This window comes from Scyliorhinus torazame, chromosome 23 (assembly GCF_047496885.1).
Source record: "Scyliorhinus torazame isolate Kashiwa2021f chromosome 23, sScyTor2.1, whole genome shotgun sequence".
NCBI classification, from domain to species: Eukaryota; Metazoa; Chordata; class Chondrichthyes; order Carcharhiniformes; family Scyliorhinidae; genus Scyliorhinus; species Scyliorhinus torazame.
In genome coordinates, this window is record NC_092729.1 from 68311210 (window position 1) to 68320780 (window position 9571).

The following is a 9571-nucleotide window of genomic DNA, read 5'->3' on the forward strand; positions in this document are numbered from 1 at the left end:
GTCATATCATAGAATTTACAGGGCAGAAGGAGGCCATTCGGCCCATCGTGTCTGCACCGGCTCTTGGAAAGAGCACCCTACCAAAGGTCAACACCTCCACCCTATCCCCATAACCCAGTAACCTCACCAACACTAAGGGCAATTTTGGACACTAAGGGCAATTTATCATGGCCAATCCACCTAACCTGCACATCTTTGGACTGTGGGAGGAAACCGGAGCACCCGGAGGAAACCCAAGCAGACACGGGGGAGACGTGCAGACTCCGCACAGACAGTGACCCAAGCCGGAATCATACCCGGGACCCTGGAGCTGTGAAGCAATTCTCCTATCCACAATGCTACCGTGCTGCCCCGGTAATATCCTCAATATCAAGCAACATAATCGTAAACTCACTGTACCCCCTCCAAAGCATCCATATCCTTCAGGCTCAATGCCGTGGATGAAGGAGAACCTGACACATTCCTTCTTTCCGAGTTTCTCTACCTGCGTTTTCACTTTTAGTTACCTGTCGACCTGTACACTCAGGTCCCTGTGCCTTTCACTACCTCGGAAGTTCTGATATTTATTGCTTATTTCGCACTCGTATTAGATGTTTCAAAATGCATTACCTCACATTTGTCCACATCAGACTCCATCTGGCATCTCTCTGCCGAAGTCTCCAACCGATCAGTATCCTGCTGTGCAGACCCGATGGGCCGAATGGCCTCCTTCTGCACTGCATGCTCCATGTTTATGTTCATGAATTGCAAATATATATCCAGCTCTCTTCGGCAAAGTCCTATGCAATCCACCTCCAACAGTAGGCAGCTCATTCAAAACCCCAAAAACATATCACTCATAGCTCTCTTGATTGCCGTCTTGTAATTGTGACCGCTAGTCACTGACATACCAATTAGTGGAAAAGGAATATTATCTTGACCCTGTCAAAATTGTTCAGAATATTCGCCACTTAATGTTCTCTGATCCAAGGAAACCTGTCCAAGGAGGAGGGGCCGCATCTCACCTGCAGGGGCACTAATATCTTGGCTGGTAGGTTTGCTAGAATCACTAGGGAGGATTTACCGTAGTATGTCAGGGGTTGGAAACCCCTCAACGTTAGCGTAGAAAGTGTAATAGCTGAAGGGGAAACATAGAACAAAATAAGAGAACGACATTACCCGCAGGCAGAGCAAAGAAGGTGACAAGTTTGGGAAGGGCGGAGTCAATGCAGGACTCAGGATGTTGTATGTTAATGCACACATTGTACGGAACAAGGTAAATGAGCTTGTTGTACGCATTGAAATTGGCCGGTACGATGATGTGGGCATCACAGAGATGGGGCTGCAGGGGGAATCAGGACTGGAATCTCCATATACAAGGATGTGTCCTATGAAAAGGGCAGGCAGGTGGTCAATGGGGCGGGGTTGCATTGTTGGTAAGAATGAAGATAAATCGATAGCAAGGAGCGGTATGGGATCAGAAGGCATAGAATCTCCAGGTAGGCTGAGGAATCGCAAAGGTAAAAGTACCTGATGGGAGTTATGTACAGGCCCCCTGGCACTGGCCAGGATGTGTGGCAGATAATAAATCAGGAGACAGAAAAGGCAAGTCAAAAAGGCAATATCGTGTTATGGGCGAGGCGTTTTCAGAACCCAAAATGTATCATGGAGTTCAACCAACCTCTTCCTTTAATGGATGTGTTGCTTTTCCTAGCACACGGCTTTTTCCTTTGGTGTGGGATTACAATTATGGACACGTGAGTTTTTAAACACAAAACAATGTTTATTCCATGAACTGAACTTAACATCTGAAATAAACATTGGATCTCTTAACACCCCTTACTTCAAAGATAACTCAGAAAATATTGCAACAGTCAATAACTCCTTAAAATGTTCCTTCAACTTTCAAGAGACTTAACACCTTTAAACAGTATGACATAAGGTTAAAGGATATATATTATTTCTGTAGAATGGCAGAGATATAGTTGCTCGGTTGACTTCAGCTCCAGCACCTTGCTTTCTTCCTGCAAACTCTCTGGAAACACACAGACACACACAACCTCCAGTCTCACACTGGCTTTCTCCTTTTAATCAGCTCACAGCAAAACCAGCCAGTCACTTTTCAAACTGCAAAACCAAACTGCCAAATGGCTGAACTGAACTGAGCTCCACCCACTCTATGACATCACTGTTTTCTTAAGGGCACATTGCTTAAACATCCAGTTCTTAAAGGCACTCTCGCATGACAATTGCAATAATCATGGGCGACTTCAATATGCTGATGCACTGGGAAAATCAATTCCGTTGTGGATCCCAAGAAAAGGAATTTATGGAATGCCGAACAGATTTTTTTTAAGAGCAGGTTGTGACAGAGCCTGCTCGGAGACAGGCAATTCTGGATTTGGTGATGTGTAATGAGGTAACTTGATTAGGAACTTAAGGTGAAGGAACCCTGAGGGAGCAGTGACCACAATATGTCAGAATTTACCCTGCAGTTTGATAGGAAGAAGTTGGAATCAGATGTAACGGTATTAATATTAAATACGGGAGACGACAAGGACACGAGGAAGGGGCTGACCAGTGCTCATTGGAAAAGAAGCCTAGCAGGGAAGACAATGGATCAGCAATGGCAGGAGCTTTGGGGGATTATTCGGGAGGCACAACAGAAATTCTTCCCATGAGGAGGAAACATGCTCAGGGGAGGACAAGGAATCCATGGCTGACGAGGGAAGTCAAGGACCAGATAAAAACAAAAGAAAAAAGGTTGCAAAGTGGCGAGGATTAGTGGGAACCCAGGGGATGGGAAGCCTTTAAAAGCAAGCAGAGGACTACTAAAAAAAAAACAGAAACGGGGGAGAACATGAAATATGAGGACAAGTTAACTAGCAATATAAAATACATAAAAAAAGGTAAGAGAGGCAAAAATAGATATTGGGCCATTGGAAAATGTGGCTGGAGAAGTAATAATAGGAAATAGAGAAATGACAGAAGAACTGAATACTTACATTTATTATGGGCCAGGGTTTAGACAACTCCAAATTATATCATGGAGTTCAGCTGATCCACGACGTTTAATAGTTTTGCTTATGGGGAGCACAAGGGTCCACTCTCCAGGAATTATGCAACAGAGACCATAAGTATTTTTTAAAAAACAAAACAATGTTTATTCTATTAACCCAGTTAACATTTTATAAAATACACTGGAAACATCTTATCAACTACAAACATACGTAACCCCAGAGATACAATACTCTATAGATAGCCCTTAATGCCTTTCCGAGCAACATCCATAAGTTAACCCTTTTAACAACGACAACAGGTTTGAATTCTCTCCATAAACAGGTATTACTTTGAAATTATCAACTGAGCTGAAGACGCTTTAGCTGGTCGAGAGAGGTCATTACACATTTGTTTGCTCTGAAGATAGCTCTGTGGAATTCCTTGCCCAGTGAATCAGTAGAGGCTCCTTCATTAAATGTTTTTAAGTTAAAGATAGATAGTTTTTTGAAGAATAAAGGGATTAAGGGTTATGGTGTTCGGGGCAGAAAGTGGAGCTGAGTCCACAAAAGATCAGCCATGACCTCATTGAATGGTGCAGCAGGCTCGAGGGGCTATATGGCCTACTCCTGCTCCAAGTTCTTATGTTCTTATGTACACGTCTGACAACGAAACCAAAAACAGAGCCACAAAGCATATTTTCAGCTCAAAACGAAGTAAAAGACTGAAAGACAGCACAGCTCCAGCCACACACTGACATCACTGGAGCTATTTGCTAAACACCCATTTCCTAAAGGTACATCCACCTGACACCTCACACCAAGAATAAAAAAATAAACCATCAACTTTAGGACGGTTTCATTTTTCACCTTTTTATTTTCCGTTTAAGATATACTGACAGTAAAATATCTTTACGTTGCACAAAACAAAAGACGCAAACAGGTATAACAACATAGTCCACTTTACTTCTTCTTCATCCACCGAATCTGTTTCTCTTCATCACATTCGTGACAAAGCATCGGCTATCACGTGTTCTCGTCCTGCCACACATATTATTCCACATCACTCGCATCAACAGCGACTTTGAATGGTTTGGTATAATTTGAGATGGCTAACACAGGAGCAGTGGCTAACACAGACTTCAAGCCGTCAAATGCCAGTTCACACTCCACTGACAAAAGAAATTTGCTACGTTTCTTTGGCAAATCCGTCAGTGGAGCGACCACACTGCTAAAATTCGGCATAATTTACCGGTAAATTCCACTCATGCCAAGAAATCGCATCATTTCCCTTCGTGCTGAGGATACTGGAAACTCCCCAATAACGTTTGTTTTCACAGCCCGTGGCACCATTCGACCCTCTCCGATTGTGTGGCCAAGGAAAGTGACTTGGGTTTTCCAAGTTCACGTTTAGCTATGTTTACAACCAAACACGGCTCCTGAATTCGATCGAATAACCCCAACAGATGCTTCAAAATGGTCTCTGCATGTCTGGCTGAAAATTACCAGATCATCGATGTACACCGCACAATTGGGTAATCCTGAAACAACTTTGTGAGGTAATCGTTGAAATGTGGCTTGGGCGTTTTTAATGCCAAATGGCATAACCTTGAATTGGTATATACCATCTGGAGTCACAAAACCTGAAATCTCCTTCGCCCTTTCGGATAAAGATACCTGCCAGTAACCTTTAAGTGTTTGGAAATAAAAGCTGATTGTCCCACTTTCGCATTCCTCTGAGCGTGGGATAGGATAAGAGTCCGTTCTTGCAACTGCATTCACCTTTCTCTCGTCCACACACAACCGTTGGGTACCGTCCGGTTTCGGTACTATCACTATGGGTGAGGTACATTGGCTGCAGCCCACTTCAGTTGTGCCATTTTAAAGCATACTTTCAATCTCTCTGTTATGCAGTGCGTATTTTAAACGATTAAGTGGACACGGATGTTGTTTAATTGGAAAAGCATTTCCCACATCTACATCATGTATAGCCATTTTAGTACTTGCTGACCTATCTCCACAAACCTGCCCATGTGATATCAATAACTCTTTCAGGTCAGTTAGTTTTTCCTCTGGAACTTAGCTCAACAATTTATCCGAATTTTTAAGAGCATCCTCGTTTTCCAATTTAATTGGAGGAATGTCAAATTCAAAGTATCTGGATTCAGTTCTTCACTTTAAAACCTCCTCCTTTTGCTCTCCTTCCCTTTCAAAGTACCTTTTAAGCATATTCAGATGACACACTCGGTGAGTATTCCTTCTATCTGGCGTTCCTACCACATAATTCACCTCACTTAATTTCCTTTCAATATGATAAGGTCCACAAACCTAGCTTTTAAAGGTTCACCTACCACTGGCAATAATACTAAATCGTTGTCTCCACTGGGAAAACTGCGAACTTTTGCTTTCTTGTCCGCTACCCGTTTCATCACATGTTGTGCAACCTTTAAAGATTGTCGAGCCAATTCCCCTGTTCTATTTAATCGTTCAGGACAATTTGACACGCAGTCCAATAATATAAGTTCCGACTGCTTACTCACCAATTTTTCCTTAATCAATTTAAGTGGTCTTCTTACCTCATGACCAAGCATTAGTTCAAAAGGACTGAATTTGTTTGACTCATTAGGTGCATCCCTAATTGCGAACAGTATGAATGGAATTCCTTTATCCCAATCCTCTGTATAATCTTGACAATAAGTCGTCTTTAATGTCTGATGCCACCTTCCTAACGCTCCCGGCGATTCTGGATGGTACGCAGTTGACTTAAATTCTTTTATTCATAAGCTATCCATAACTTCTTTGAATACCCTTGGGGTAAAACGTGATCCTTGATTCGATTGTAATTCTGTGGGTTGTCCACCTACGGTAAAGAATGTAAGTAACTCCTTCACATTCGTTCTAGCTGTAATATTGCGTACTGCAATGGCCTATGGAAACCTAGGAGGCACATCCATTATAGTCAAAATATATTGATTCCCACTTTTCGTTTTAGGAAGCCGTCCTACGCAATCAATTAAGACCCTTGTAAAAGGTTCCTCAAATGCTGGAATGGGTATTAAAGGCGCTGGTTTTATCACTGCTTGAGGTTTCCCTATCACTTGACATGTGTGACATGACCGTCAAAATGTAGCTACATTTTTATGTAGTCCAGGCCAATAAAAATATTTTTGAATTTTAGCTTGAGTTTTCCTTACTCCCAAATGCCCTCCCACTGGGACCTCATGTGCAACTCGCAACACCTTCTTTCTAGACACTTCCGGCAATACCACTTGCTGAACTCCTGCCCACTTTTCATCCGCCTGCATATGCAAAAGTCTCCATTTTCTCATCAAGACATCATTTATACGGTAATAACATTCTGATATACACTCAGATTCCTCTTCCGCGTATGCTTTCTGATACATCCGTTTTATTTCTTTATCTTTCTGTTGTAACTCCGCCAATTTTCCTGAGCTAAAAATATCCGCCTCATCCTCCACCTGTTCTTATCCAACCATCTGATCAAAATTCCTTTCTGATAATTGCACTTCAACTTCATCTTTACTCTTTGATTTCTCCTCTTGTCTTATCCTATGACTTTGCGACCTTGTTACTACACAATCCGGAAACATTACAGGGTATTCGTCCTTCAACACGTCAATTGTCTGATTTTCCACTGGTTTATCAACCACAGTAGACATCACTCCCACCTGCGATCCAGCTTTATCATTACCTAAGATTAACTCTATTCCTGGACACGATAGTTTGGCTATTACTCCTACTACCACTTCACCACTCATCGCTGTGCTTTCCAACCTTACCTTATATAATGGAACACTACTTCTCTCACCCTGAATTCCACATATTACCACCTTTTCTTGCAATATTCCTCGCAAACTACATTTTTCCACATCTCTTACCATCAAAGTTTGACTAGCTCCCGTATCTCTTAAAAATGTGGCTTCTTTACCTGCTTCTACTGATACACATGAGTAAATTTTAATCACACAAGTAAATTATTTAAAGAGATCTGGCACCTTCTTATCAACTACCTCTTGATCAGGCACATCCTTCGCTTCACTGGGGCTGTTCTTTCCCACGTTAACACACCTCATTCTCTTATCCTGTTTTACCACACCAGTCTCCCCAGTGCTTTTCTTCAACAACCAACAATGTGACTTTATATGGCCTAGCTTATTACAGTGAAAACTTTTGAAACGTTTCCTGACTCTTCCAAACTCCTGGATTTATTTCTTAATCTGAGGTACACTCTCCTTATTATCTCCCGTCAGATTACCTTTACCTTTACCGCTTGAGTATTTCTCTTTTCCCCAGTTTCTATCCCTCACATGCTGAAACTGATGTCGGAAACCAAACATTGATTGATGAACTAATTCATAATCATCTTACATTTCTGCTGCTAAAATTACAATTTTAACCTTCTGTTCTTCCACGTGAGTTCGCACTACATCCGGAATTGAAGATTTAACTTCTCTAAATGTATTATTTCTCTGAGAGCATCATACGTTTGATCTGTTTTCAAAGCCCCTATCCACCTATCAAAAGTACTCTGTTTGATCATTTCAAACTGCACATATGTTTGACCAGGTTACCTCCTTAAATTTCTAAACCTTTGTCTGGCTTCAGGCACTAGTTCATATGCACATAAGATGGGTTTTGTCACCTCCTCATACGTTCCAGGTACCTCCTCCGGTATGATACAAACACTTCACTAGCTCTACCTACCAACTTCGTTTGAATCAGTAATACCCACACGTCCTGTGGCCATTTCAGTTGTTTAGCTGCCTTCTCAAATGAAATGAAAAAGGCTTTTATCTTCTTCTCATCAAACCTTGGCAATGCGTGGACATATTTAAATAGATCCACACCGAGCCTTCGACTATGACGCTCAAGCTTATTATCCTCAGTACGATCCTGAAACTGTACGTGTCCCTTTACATCTGCCAGTTTTCACTGACTGGTGTTTCATGGCCATTTTCCGAAGTTCAAACTCTCTCTCTTTTTCCCTTTCCTCTCTCTCTCTTTCTCTCGCATTTGCTTTTTCCTCTCTATCTCTTTCTCTGTCATTTCATTTTTCCTCTCTATCTCTTTCTCTCTATTTTTCTTTTCCCATCATTGCATTTTCAAGCTGCTTTTATTCTTTCTCATGTTCCAGTTGTTTAAACTGTAACTGAAATTTTGCCAGTTCTAATACGTCCGACTGTATCTCTGGCTAGTTTAAATGTTCAGCTACCGCCGTATGTACCTCGCCTTTTCGTACGCTGTCAGGCAACATTAACTGCAATGTCTTTGCCAATCTAAAAGCCTTTTTTTAGTCTCTGTTCGTCAGGTACTGCGTGTGACCTTCTCCAACCCCCAAAACACCCGAGCCTCTGAATGAGCCATTGTCTAACACACACTGCCTTCTTCAACTGGAATACCACACCTGAAAAGAAAACTCAAATATGGTCACCCCTCACTGTCTTTAAGTTTACTAAGTCAACCCAATCAGGAAAGATAGATCTTCATCCCGGACGAGCCCACAATTTATTATGGCCCAGGGTTTAGAAAACTTCAAAGTATGTCATGGAGTTCACCTGAGCCACGACTTGTAATAGATTTTGGTTACGGGGAGCAGACGGATCCACTTTCCAGGTGCTATGCAACAGAGACCATAAGTATTTTTTGAAACAAAACAATGTTTATTCTAAGAACCAAGTTACAAATCATCAAGTGAGCTGAAGACATGTTTTAACTTGTAGAGAGAGACATAATTACACATCTGCTTGCTTTGAATACAGCCCTACAACTCAAAGCCAAACTAAACAGAGCCAAAATGCAGCTTTATAGCTCAAAATAAAAGTGAGAGACAGAAAGACAGCCCAGCTCCACCACACACTGACATCGCTGCAGCTATTTGATAAACACCCATTTCTTAAAGGCACATCCACCTGACACTTTGCATCAGTCATCACGGTGGTAGGCGCCAGTGGGATGTCAGAGCTTCAGGGGAATCGGGGTGAAGGGGTGAGTGCAGTGGCCATTACTAAAGATAATGTTCTGGGGAAACTGAAAGGTCTGAAAGTGGATAAGTCCCCTGGACCGGTTAGATTACTCCCTAGGGTCCTAAAAGAGATAGCTGAGGATATTGTGCAGGCATTGCTGGTGATCGTTCAGGCATCACTGGAGTCAGGAACGGTCCCAGAGGACTGTAAAATGGCTAATGTGATACCACTGTTTAAGAAGGGATGGAGGCAAAGACGGGAAACTATAGGCCGGTTAACCTGACTTCGGTAATTGGTATGATTTAATAGTCCATTATTTAAGATGAGATAGCGGAGTACTTGGAAGTGCATGATAAAATAGGACTGAGTCAGCACGGCTTTGTCAAAAGGAGGTCATGGCTGAAAATACTGTTCTTTGAGGATGTAACAAGGAAGTTAGGCAAAGGAGAACCAGTGGTCGCGATTTATTTAGATTTCTAGAACGCCTTTAACAAGGTGCCGCATAGCAGACTCTTCAAAAAGTTAAGAGCTCATGGTGTTAAGGATACGAACCCGGCATGGATAGGGGATTGGCAGACTGGCAGAAGGCTGAGGGTCAGGCAAAAGGGATAT